The sequence below is a fragment of the Papaver somniferum genome, chromosome 9 (assembly GCF_003573695.1).
Source record: "Papaver somniferum cultivar HN1 chromosome 9, ASM357369v1, whole genome shotgun sequence".
Lineage (NCBI taxonomy): Eukaryota > Viridiplantae > Streptophyta > Magnoliopsida > Ranunculales > Papaveraceae > Papaver > Papaver somniferum.
The window spans coordinates 112,978,351-112,991,762 of NC_039366.1; the positions used below are offsets into that span (position 1 = coordinate 112,978,351).

General features: G+C 37.6%; 1 long non-coding RNA gene across 3 annotated transcripts; it reads right to left on the reverse strand.

Annotated features, from left to right (window-relative positions):
- Nucleotides 1-8,588: 8,588 nt before the first annotated feature.
- Nucleotides 8,589-10,263, reverse strand: LOC113314013. 3 transcript variants are annotated; one of them, XR_003342217.1, is made up of 3 exons: nucleotides 10,099-10,263; nucleotides 9,196-9,378; nucleotides 8,589-8,928 (listed from the first exon to the last, which is right to left on the reverse strand). It is a non-coding gene; the product is annotated as an uncharacterized LOC113314013 (long non-coding RNA). The 3 variants fall into 3 exon arrangements; XR_003342220.1 differs by having other exon boundaries at nucleotides 9,192-9,378; XR_003342218.1 differs by having other exon boundaries at nucleotides 9,060-9,378.
- Nucleotides 10,264-13,412: the final 3,149 nt, after the last annotated feature.

Sequence of the window (13,412 nt, forward strand, 5' to 3'; positions counted from 1 at the left end):
GAAATGCATCCAACGATAAGATGGAACATAGCCTTCAGCGACCGTCGGATGAAGAGATACAACGAAACTAACGGCGTGAGATGGAGTTAGGTGTTGTAGTGTTGGTCAGGAAATTCAGACTTTGATGCACGAAGAGGAGGCGACCGTTGGATGATGATATGGATCCAATCTGACGGCTACATGAGAAGTGGGTTATGGATTTGGGTTTTGGTTTGGGAGATAAGTTGGGCTTGGGATAATTCTGAGCCCATTTCTTCTTTAAGAACAATTTCTTCCTCTTCAAGCCCACTTCTAGCCTTTTGGTCTTGTGCACAACATTCTTCGCGGCTTCCTTGTGTAATTCCTCCCGGCTTTTCACCACTCTTCAGCTCTTTTCCGCTCCGCAAGTTATCCAGACTTTATTTATTACCTAAAAATGCAAAATTAAGTAAGAAAAATATTTATTCTTGAAAACAATGAAAATACAGAATATGGGATAAAATGTAGAATTAATGCACAAAAGATGAGTTAAATGCCAAGAAAAATATATAGAAATATGCACTTTTTAGGACTCATCAAATACCCCCAAACCTGAATTTTACTTGTCCTCAAGTAAAACAAAACTAAGGAAATCCTACCTATACCACTGTCGCTGGTCTCTCGAATGCATTTAGCATATGCACTAAGCCTTTTAAACCACTAAGTGTCCCTAGTGGACGAGTTGAAGTCTCGTGAAGGTTTGCTTAGAACGTACCTACAAAGTTCTAGGTCAAAATATAAGCTCAGATTCCATCAAATGTGACATGTGCAAAACAGTTTAAGCTCACAGCAAAATGGAGATGTCAATCTAGCTATCGAAGGCACAATCCTAGCACTGATAACAAAAAAAAGACATGTGATAAGAGTGTAAAGTGTATCTACACATGTGTAAAGAAAGATCTGAAGTTATGACTACTAATCACCAAGAGATAGTTTCTCAGGCTAAGAACCAAGGTCGAAATCTAGCTAGCTGTCCGGACTTTACGAGAATTGTGAATGAGTTGGAGGTATTTCACAATTACTCGCGTTGTACATCAATGGCATACACCCTCCTTGCTTATTACAATGAAACAACAAAATGACTATTTACATGACTCTTATTTACATTGACTATTCTCTTTTATTTTTGGAACAAGAGATGATGGAATTGATAAATACTTGATTTTTTGTATTTTTCTGATATTTTTTTCTCTTTTTTTTTTTTTTTTTTTGAATATAAACATCGTTTTTTTTTTTTTTTTTTTTTTTTTTTGAGAACAAGGAAACACTTTTGATACATATACAAAAGGAAACAAAAATTACATGACACTTTGCAAGAGGTAGCCCTTTTTGATGCACCCAGTTAAATTCGATGGTTGTCTTTCTTAATGTAACCTCCACCTTCTATCCCAACCAACCAAAGAACAAGCTAGTCAAGTTTCGTTCAGTATTCTAAAGTGATTGGCAATCGTAACTTCCTATCCAACACCTTGAAGATCGAGGCCATACATGTATTGGTAGATCGTGCGCGTGCAAATTTCTTATCACTATGTGAATTGTGCTAGAATCAGGGTGCCTAAATATCTAGACTAAGACTCCTAATAAAAATACATTTTTGCACAAGAGTCAACATTTCAAGGTAAATGAGCTCCATTTTTTATGATTTTTTTTTCAATTTTTTAATTTTTTTGAATTTTGATTTGTCAATTTTTTTGGAATTTTTCAATTTTTTCAAAAAGAAGAAGGAGTTTTGTTTTCAATTATGGCATATTATCGAAGTATCTACTTTTCACCCCCAAACCTAAACTAAACATTGTCCTCAATGTTTCAAAATATGGAAAGAATTATAAAACAATATATGAAGAGGATCATGTTGAGTAGAGAAAAAGGAAAGAAAATACCCGATTTCGGCGAAAGCAATATTAGAACTCCGTTATTCAAGGAAAAAAAATCCAACATATTTCAGCCGAGATCATATTGGATTAGCAAATATATACAAAAGGAACAAAAAGGTTTTTAAGAAATTTTATCTACTGGATTATATACAAAAATTCACCATACACTAACAATCTAAAGAGTTGAGGATCAACCCAAAAGACAAAGTGTAGAGGTTTCAACAGCTTCACACAATAATAATATGGTAGGCATGCAAGTGAAGCTGTGAAACAAAATGAGCTACCCCCAAACCTGGATTTTACAGAAGATATAATTTTGAAAACAAAATCGCGCAGTTTCGGGGGTTCATCATGCAAAAGGTCTAGCTCAAAGTGAACTGTGCTAGGGACGGGCAAACATGCAATTTCCAACTGTGGTTCCTCAAATGTATTATACTTAGAAGCAAAATAGTCCAAGAGGACTTGGGAAGCACACAGTTCCAAACCTAGATTAGGCATTCTCAGAAAAATTGGTTTTACAATATTGGTACAAACCAAATCTAGGTTGGGTGGAAGGCCATCAGATTGTGACTCATGTAGGAGAATAGGCACGTCATTATCAATCAAATCAAAATCTCCTAAATCATCTACACATGTCACATCATGCTCACAATCATCAATCAAATTAGCAAGTCCACAATCAGAATCATCAACATCATCAACAGATTTGTCCTCATGCATCGGCAATTCAATGGAAACATCATATGGAATACTAGAAGAGATATCATTCATTAAGGTCTGGGCAGAGAAGCCTAATGTATTTGAACCCAAAGGTTCCATAACATCATCAGTATAGACATGTTCTTCTAATATAATATCATAATTATTATCATCCTCAACAAAACAAGAGTGTCCTTCCCTAAAAACTATAGTGTTTCTATTCCACTCATTTACCTCTAGATTAGGTTCATGTTCAATATGACTATCATGAGTAGGGTTAAAAACACTATTTTGATAATTAATTTCATTAGGGATAAAAATGCTGCTATGATCATTCAATGTATGCATTTCTAAACTAGCAGTGTTTTGTTTGAGGAGATTGATGTTTTCCATTATAGATTGCATACAAGGGCTCATGTGAAATTGTTCGTCCTCCCCTTGTGATTGATACATGGGTGCATGGTCGTTAGGGTCTATAAATGGTTGATCGCAACCTTGAAAAGGTTGATTATGGTCCCAATAACCACCATCATAATAATCTGTAGGTTCTACAAACCTTGGAATTTCTCCAGTCCGCCTAAATTCATGGAAAATATAGCAATTCGCAATAGTGTGGTCTAAGCCATCACATGCGGGACATGCATAGATTTCAGGTTGCCTAAGAAAATTAGATGTGACAGATTCCTCATGTGATTGCATTTCTAAAGCTGCGATTCGAGCTTCTAATTGATCGATCAGAGATGATTGTGTGGGTGAGGCACTAGCAAAATGTTCATTTTCACGTTGTGGCGAATGATGCATGTGTGAATAGTCATTAGGGTTCAAGTATTGAGGCTCGGGACTTTGAAAATGTCCATAATAATTCCTATGACTATTGACATCATGGTCTATGGGAGGTTCATAACGTGAAGTATGTCCACACGCAAGTTCTCTAAGGGATTTGTTGTATTCCCCAACTGTAGACCAAGATCTAGACATGATTGGGCTCAAAAGCTAAGTAACTATATTACAAAGCCCAAAATTTGGTTTTTAATGGGTTTGGATTTTTGGGAAAAATTTGGTTTTTATGGGAATGAAAAACATTTGGTTTTTGATGGGAAACATTTGGTTTTTATGGGGATAAGCCCACTGTTTTGGTTGTGCTTTGGTGAGGCAATGGGTTTGGAGAACTGTTGTGAAACAGAGCCCAACTTTCGGCCTAGAGTTTGGGTACACGGCCCACTAACGACTTTAGTAAGCCCAGAAATAATGAAGCCCAGCTGAGTTGGTAGGTTCAGTTAACCTTGTTTAGGTTGTTTGTTGGGTTTTGAAACCCAAAATTTTGATAGGGACAATCCCACAGTTAAGCTCAAATACAAACCCAAAAGTTAACTTAAATTACAAGCCAACAAAAAAAATGGAAAAAATTATTACAAGCCCACAAATTAAAAATGGAAGCCCACAGGTTGGGTTCTCTTAATGGGTTTAGGCTTACCTTTGAAGCACAGCCCAGCTGCTCAGTTTGGTTGCAAAAGCCCAGTTGGGCTTTAGATCATCCTAAGCTTTGGCTTTTCTGAGGCCCAGTTGGGTATTTCAGTTGCAAAGCCCAGTTGGGCTTTGTTCTTTTTCAGCTGCTTGGAATCAGCCCAGTTGGGCTTTGGATCATAGCAACAGCAGGACCAGCAGGGGGTAGCAGCAGCTTGCCTTTGCACAGCAGCAACAGCTGAGGCACAGCAGCAGGATCAGGAGCAGCAGCAGGAGAAGCAGCTCAGCTCTATTTGGGCTTCACAGCAGCACATCAGCACCAGAGGTTTGTTCTCAGCCTCACAGCAAGGTCACAGCAACAACAGCAGGGGCAACAGCTTCAGCAACAGGAGCAATTCAGCAGCAACAGGCTGCAACAGCAGCACCACAAGCACCTGGCAACTCAGAGAAGAGGTTCAGTTCCCAGAATGATGCAGTTGAAGCAAAGGAGAAGAGATTATGCAAATGATGCAGATGCACTAGAGGTGGTACTAAGTTACAGCTACAGATGCAATATGCAAGATGAGTACACTAAGATGCTTATCAGAACTACACAGCAGGTATGAGCATGCAAAGAACAGCAAGAAAAACTTCAAAAACACGGCAGCCAAGTCCCCGGCAGCGGCGCCAAAAACTTGGTGTGGTTAGAAAACACACAAAAACTCTTGCAAGTATACAAGGCCAAGTTTTAGTATAGAAAGTAAGCAAGGGATCATTCCACAGAGACTTGGGGTGTATTGAAGTTTCCTAGACTAAAGTTATCTAAACAAGTAACTAAGTGGCAGTGAGATAGTGACAGTTACAATGGCAATGAGCCAAAGGCAGTGAAGTAAAGAATGAAAGAAACTAAGAACAACTTAACCAAAACAGAACATGGAAAAGAAATTGTGGATGGGAAGTGTAAGGAGATGGATGAGAATTCCCTTCACCTAGCTAGTTCATCTAGGTTAAGTTTTTGTCATATGTCTAGTTAACTAACCTTACAGCCTTAGCTAACCCCTAGTATTGGCTGTCTGTTTAAGGCACAACCAATCACAGACTAACTAGGCAGTGGCTTACTAACTAATGTAGCTGATTAACTCCTTAGAGCCACCACTGACCCCTAGCATTAGTGGTCTTCTTACAGCACCACTAATCACAAATCAGTTGGGCTTTTAGGAATCTAACTAGCCTAAGCTATTTTGAGTTCAACAAAAACCATCCTAATAGCTAACCATCATGGTTCAAAGGTCTTCTCTGAGGTTTAAACAGGGAAAATACATGATCATGTGAAGAGACATTACAAACATGCTAATTAACACAAACATAACATGACAGATGGATACAAAACATCACAGGAACAAACATCACACACAGAACACAACAGGATATTACACTAAACATGAACACAACATTAACAGCACAAAAATGATCATTAACAGAACTTGGTTCTGGACACACTGGCTAATCCAGGCATAACTTTTACAACAACACCACAGTCTATTTATACCCAAATCCCTAAATTATACAATTAGGGTTTATAGAAAAATACCCAAATTCAAACAGTGAAATTAACTCACCTAATCTTCAAATTGACGTCGACCCATCCTTCTTTGCCTTCTCTCAGTCCTTCTCCTGCTCCAATTCAGTCTTATAGCCTCACCTATTTTACTAATTTCCCACCTAGGGTTTCAGGGGAAAATTAGAGGGGAAATGGGTAAAATAGGTGGCTAGAGATGTATGTAGGGTATGGGGGGATGTGGGTAGATACGGTTTGGTGGAGAGAGTTGTTGGCGGCGTTTGGTGGAGATGATAGGGGAGAAGGTGGTGGTGATGGTGGTTGCAGAGTATGGTGGTTGCAGAGGGTGAGGGAGAAAGAAGTCGATGGAAAGAAGGAGGGGAGTGTTTGGCGATGGGTATAGGGTTAGGTTGCTCGGGTGTGAGGCGGGCTCATCAGATTTCGATGTTAGGCGAGTGATAGGCGTTTGATCGATACATCTGAAATGCATCCAACGATAAGATGGAACATAGCCTTCAGCGACCGTCGGATGAAGAGATACAACGAAACTAACGGCGTGAGATGGAGTTAGGTGTTGTAGTGTTGGTCAGGAAATTCAGACTTTGATGCACGAAGAGGAGGCGACCGTTGGATGATGATATGGATCCAATCTGACGGCTACATGAGAAGTGGGTTATGGATTTGGGTTTTGGTTTGGGAGATAAGTTGGGCTTGGGATAATTCTGAGCCCATTTCTTCTTTAAGAACAATTTCTTCCTCTTCAAGCCCACTTCTAGCCTATTGGTCTTGTGCACAACATTCTTCGCGGCTTCCTTGTGTAATTCCTCCCGGCTTTTCACCACTCTTCAGCTCTTTTCCGCTCCGCAAGTTATCCAGACTTTATTTATTACCTAAAAATGCAAAATTAAGTAAGAAAAATATTTATTCTTGAAAACAATGAAAATACAGAATATGGGATAAAATGTAGAATTAATGCACAAAAGATGAGTTAAATGCCAAGAAAAATATATAGAAATATGCACTTTTTAGGACTCATCATGAGGTGATTGATAATACTAGGTTGTTCTTCGGGAATATAAGTCCGGTTTCTCAATTGGTTCATGTTCACCTTGATTTATAAAAAGACGGAACAAAATCTCTTGGGTATTTCTGTGGGAGACAGATTTATTCAATCTTTAGACTTTTCTCTGTGAGACAGATTTGTTTATCAAGTCTTCGACTTTGGGTCGTAGCAACTCCTGGTTGTGGGTGAGATCAACTAACGGAATCAAGTGCATAGTATCCTGCTGGGATCAGAGACGTAAGGAACGCAAATGTACCTTGAATCAGTGTGATATTGATTAGGGTTCAACTACAGTCCACTCCGAAGTTAATTGGTAGTAGGATATAATCTATATCGATTTAATACAGTGTGGTGTTCAATCTGGACTAGGTCCCGGGGTTTTTCTGCATTTGCGGTTTCCTCGTTAACAAAACTTCTGGTGTCTGTGTTATTTATTTTCCGCATTATATTTTGTTATATAATTGAAATATCACAGGTTGTGCGTTAAGATCAATAAATTAGAATATCCAACCTTTGGTTGTTGATTTAAATTGATTGACACTTGAACATTGGTCCTTGGTACCGTTCAAGTTACTCCTCTTATATTCAATCGGGCTCGCATATTTCTATTTGCTGATTGCAGTTTAAATTAAGAGTTAGAGATATTAAACTCTTTTATATACTTTTCTCTAGATTGAGTCTGACTATCTAGTTGATTCTCTAGAAAGTATATTGGAGTAAGTCCTCTCAGATTGACAAACGAATTGTTGGGTGTGGTTGTTAGACCCCAGCATTTTCAGTGGTAATTACTTGCCACCGCATCACAGGCATCCATGCCAAACTCGAAAGCTCTATCCATATTAACTTTAATAACGTTTTCCTCGGAAGGAGACCAACGATAGTTCTGAATATGTTGAAGCATAATACATGTGTTAACGATAGGTTTCTCATTAATAAAATCATCCTCAGCTACCTAGTTATACCTGTAAAATGTAGTCCTAATAATCTTTCCCACTTCAGGATTTGTCTAGTTAAAAACTTCATCATTCCTTGCTTTCCAGATTGCCCAGAATATAAAAGCTCCCTATTTAAACTAAGTATACCCTTTTCCTTCAGCAATTCGACTTCTTTAAGTGAGATTAGGATCGAGATCAGACCTGAAGTTCATATGAGGAGAAAAGATCACCATTTTGTCCAGAGGACATAAGAAGAATAGATGACCCATAATTTCCTAAGCATTGTTCCATATTCTGCATTCTTGGTTAATCTCATATATAAATTCTCTAACACAAGAAGCAATAGGTAACCCATTTTGAAGAATTCTCCGTATGAACATGTCGATTTTAGGAGGTATATACTTTAGATTCCAAAATCTTTTCCAATTGGTACTCTCTTCACGGGAATTTGATGATGAAGCTTGACCACTCTTCATTATTTTCTGAAATGATTTTGCTGAAAACTCGCCATTAGGAAGCGCAGTCCACATAAGAGTGTCAGAGTTACCATCATCTTCTTTAAAATATAGATGTTTAGGATCTGTTTAACAATTTGAAGGGGGAATAACTCATTTTTGAGGTCTGAATTACCTGGTAGGGTTATGAATGAACAGATCACTCACTGTACGTAGTCTCGATATGGAACATTGTGCTATCACCAATTATCCAGAAAAACCATTTCTCATATCTTTTATACTCCGAAAATAAAAGATATGAGAAATGGTTTAACCATAGCATTACTATAATTAATCATAACATTCCATATTGAAGAAGCTTTGGTTTTCATTTTTTAATCACAAAAAGAATTATTCCTACAAGTAGAGTACACGTGCGTTGCACGTTATACGCGGAGTTATTAATTACACGCGCTCCTAGCGTAAACTTTGATTTTTTTGTACAATGCAGTCTATAGTCAAGAAAAATTACCTACGCAACATTATGAAAGCAAAATAAAAATCTGAAGCAATTTGGCGATTTATCTGAAAAAGTTTGGAATGGACAAGACCATTGATCTTCTTACAACAATAAAAGTGTTATCAAACTACTGTTAAGTTTGTCTGCCATCATTCTCAGATCAATCAAGATTTCACATATAGGTACTCAACGTTCATTACCATCGTATTATTAGTTCCCATTACAAACAGGAAGGAGAGCTTCTTCATCTCGCCACTATTTATAAATCCGATCACCACAAACATGTTAAACTGAATTCCCCAAGTAAAAAACACACAAAGAGTTAAAATGGTTATTTATCCACCCTTTCTCTTCCATGACAGCCTCACTTGCAATCTATTGTACCTGTCGAAAATTCAGTTGAGTAGTTTTAGTCATAATCACGGACCTAACCTTCAAAATTTATACCTATAACATAAATAAAGACATTAAAAATGAGACTATATAAACAGTAGTGAAACATATAAGTAACACACTTAAAGGAGTGAGAGATAATGAGCAACAATAGCAGGTTCCAGAAGCATCCTGTATCTGAAGAAACGCAAACAAACATCTGCTTGGTCTGATTTTCAGTTCAAAAGAGTATTACCATACCCTTTCGCACTTACCAACCTCGACAACTTAAAAATCACCGCACTCTCTCTAGTTTCCCATCTTCATCCTAAGTACCGCACTTGCTAGTTTCCCCTGCTCGTCCTGTTTTCGTTCTTGCTTCACCACTGAGTTTAAATCTCACAGCTTTCGAACATTAGGCGCGCAAGTAAAGTACACGCAAAAGCCAACACAGAATAGATCCTAGCAAGCCAACCCAGGAAGGATGAAAGTAGTTATTTTTCTGCTTATAGAATATTGGAATTGAAATCCAAGATATCATGAAAAGGAAATTCAGAGAATCCATTGAACATCATAAGCACCGGCGCTAAAACTATGCATGAAAGATAGAGGTTTCTGTTTATCTCCTTTGTAGGATGTATGCTTGGAGACATTGTGCAAAGTGATACACAACATTTTAATGTGAAAAATCTGCAACTTCTGGTAGTGGAGTTGTGAAAAGATAAAGAATAATATTTATATCTCCTCTTTTCATAGTTGAAGATTTCTTCAGGCAACATCTCTAACAACTCCTTGAAAAACTTGTTTGGATTCTTTTGCAATCTTAGACATCATTGTCATCAAGCCTTAAATTGTTAGGTAGTCACAAAAAATTTCATACAGTAAACTAAAAACGTAAATACATAAGAGATGTTTAAACGAATTTAACATAAATATCGAATTTATAGTTCTTAGTAAAGGGTTATGTTGATTCAAGCTTCTCTTAATTGAAATTGATAAATAATCTCGTATGTATTGTTTCTTATGATCTATGGAAAAACCTAAACTAAGAGTGAAGCAGTACGACTACACGATAAATTCGTACCTAATTGTAGAAGAGAAGAACAAATCAAACCCTAAATTAACTAAATTTATAAAACCATATAATTTCAGATGACACAAATCAAACGGAAATTTGCATACCTAATCGTATAAGGGGAGAAAAATTGATCTAAATCTCCATCTTCTTCATAGATGTTTTGAAATTGCCTGAAACGTAGATGAAGATTCAGTTGCAGGAATGAATCTCAGCTGCGTATAAAAGAGAGAGAGAGTTCGAAGAGGAAAGGTAGTGTTTCTGTTCATGAGGAAAAGTGAATTTTGTAATTCCTTTTTAAGCGGGTACATTAATTATATACCCCTAGTTTTCATAACCTATATACCCCTATCACATAATAAATATACCCCTCACCGTATCCATTTAAGTGTAAATTACATTAATACCCTCTGTTATATAATTTTTTCTTATTTTATCACACAAACATATTTCTCCATTAAAAAAAAAAAATTCTCATTTCACCACAAGCAACCCACCACCAATCGACAACCACCATCGCCACCACCACCGTCGCTGCCACCACCACCGCCACCACAACCACCGCCGCCACCGCCAGTCCGCCACCACCACTGTCACAAATCCACCACCAATACCGGCGGCGGCGTCGGTGGACGCGTGGTGGTATCAACAACCGAAGTTGATTGAGAAAAATCAGAAAATAATTAAAAAATAACATGGTATCAACAACCGAAGTTGACCCCAAGAACAAAAATCGGAAAATAATAAGAAAAAAAATGGTGTCAACAACCGAAATTGATCCCAAAAAAATCAGAAAAAGCGGAAAAAAAATAATATAACGTCAACAATCAAAGTTGACTCCTAAAAAAATCAGAAAATGAAATAATATGGTGTCAACAACCAAAGTTGATCCAAAAAATTTAAAATTCAGAAAATGCTCAAATTATATAAAGTGTCAACAACCACTGTTGATCCCAAAATCTGGTATCAACAACTAAAGTTGATCCCAAAATGTGGTGTCAACAACCAAAGTTGATCTCAAAATTAAAACTTCAGAAAATGTTCAGATTAGGTACGGTGTCAACAACCAAAGTTGATCCCAACATATGTATCAACAACCAAAGTTGATCGCAAAAAACTACTGTCAAATATTACCAGACCGGCAAAGAAGAGTAACCAATCTAATAAGTTGATTGGAAAATGCTTCAGTAAAACCATACTTCTTAAAACCATGTGCTAACCAAAATGTGTTTTACACAATCCATGTTTCCTAATCTACAGTATACAAAAAATCTGTAACTATTAATTAACTAATTTTGAAACAGTATGAATAATTAAGTATTATCAACTTACCAAGAATATGCCGGAACTTTGAACTTCTAGTGAGTTTTGAATCGTCCCAGGTCCTTTGGACACTTATTCACAAGAAGTAAACAACTTCTGTAATGTCATCGACATTATTGGTTTCTTGCACTGTTTTGTTCTTTTTATACATCTCTTCTTCCTAGCAATTGTTTCCAAGTACTGATTTGCTCAAACAGCCAACTCATCCATCAACTCTGGTCACGACACTACTATTTGTACAGGCTCCGACAATTTCTCACTCGAGTCACTCTACTAGGATCTTGTTTGTTGCCTGTCAAATTTTTCCCAGTCGAAAACTTTATGCTCACAGTTATTTAAACTTCGATAAACTCCAACACCACCAGTCCCTTGTCTCGCTTCTCTATCTCGACATCTTCTGCAGTTACCCATTTATTGGTATAAACCCATCTCAGCACCACTGGTTTCAACCACCCGGATAACTTAACACCATAGAACAACAAATTCCAGATCCATTACCGAAGTGCTACCATTTCCTATTTCTGTACGTTAAACTCTCTTCGCAGCTCAGAATCCGATTCCTTCCAACTTCAACAACACCCAGGATCCATACAAAACAACACACAAGTCCTAACTTCTCATTGTTTCATCACCGTATACCACCGAAAGTTGCTAACCATGGCAGCAGTTCTCTTCTTTATCTACCTGGTCTTCTTAACTACGAATGACAGCAACTGTTTAGAACCATCCACGACCACCATCGCCACTACAACCATCCTCCATCTACTGCACGGTTCATTATACAGACCAGCCATACCTAAGCACAGCTCCCATTTCTCCATTTCGCTATTAATTTAGCACTTTTGCTGCCACCATCTACAGTACTACCACTCTATTGCTGATCCTACACGACTAATACTTATGCTTTTATAACCAAAACCACCGCCTACACTATTACAACAGAATCCACCACCATCACCTCCATTCCAACAACATCTACCACCACCACTACAACAAGCACCAGATCGAAATACAATAAAAGACACTGTCCTACTTACTGAGTTATATCATAAAAACACATCCAACAGATGCGAGATTCAAATCAAATGGATACTTTTAGGGTTTTTGATACAAACCTGTTTCATTAATCTCTTTGGAATTCGGCTGGTTTTGATTCTATATTTCAACTTGATGTTGCCATAGATCGAAACCTAAAAATCAAAACTCTTAATCGCCTGAACCTTTGGATGGCACTGACTGATATCTTCGAATTCAGAAATTACCTGAAACTGAAATCTCAAAATTTAAATATCTAAATCTGAAAATTACTTTATGAGTCTGATTATGGAGATGATTGAGTAGAGATGGTACTGGAATTGTGCCGGAAGTAGAGGTGGTGATGTAGTGGAGGTGGTGTTCCAACAGTGGCGGCGGTGATGAAGATGTTGGTGGTGTCTGTCTTCGGTAGAGGAGGGTAGAGGAGCAGACAAAGGATAGTCAATGGACTTTTTTCATTTGGTGGAAAAATCAGATCTAAATCATTATGTCAGTGAGGGCATATTTAGTATTATAATTTCAAAAAACCTCTCTCTAAAAGGGGAGGCGTATTTATATAATGGATAAGGGTATTTGTGAGGACTCATGGATAGTAGGGGTATTCATAACATTCCCACTTCCTATTTCAATTTAATCCAACGCCTGTAACTGGAGATTCAGATAATCCAACGGAGGCTGCTTTGAAAACGGGTTTACCAAAAGTACGTTCACCAACGAAACATACGGCGACGAAAAATACGTGCATACCAAAAATTGGTAAGCATTTTTGGTTTTCCTTGCGCTCATTGGGGTTGGGGGGAGATAATACTTAGCTCTCATCAGCTTGCCCATTGATAATCTAGACTCTTTAAGAATTTTTGTATATTCTTTCCAACTAAAGCTTTGTTCAGATTTTGAAGAGATGTAAAACCAATCCCACACAACTCTTTCTCATTTGTAGTAAATACCATATGGTCCTAGGAATAATATATTAGGATGAGCTAGTCCAGTTGACCCAGTCAACTGTCTGTTTGGTCCTTTTTAAAAATATAAATTATAGTTTGGTCCTAGGGTGATGTCATGG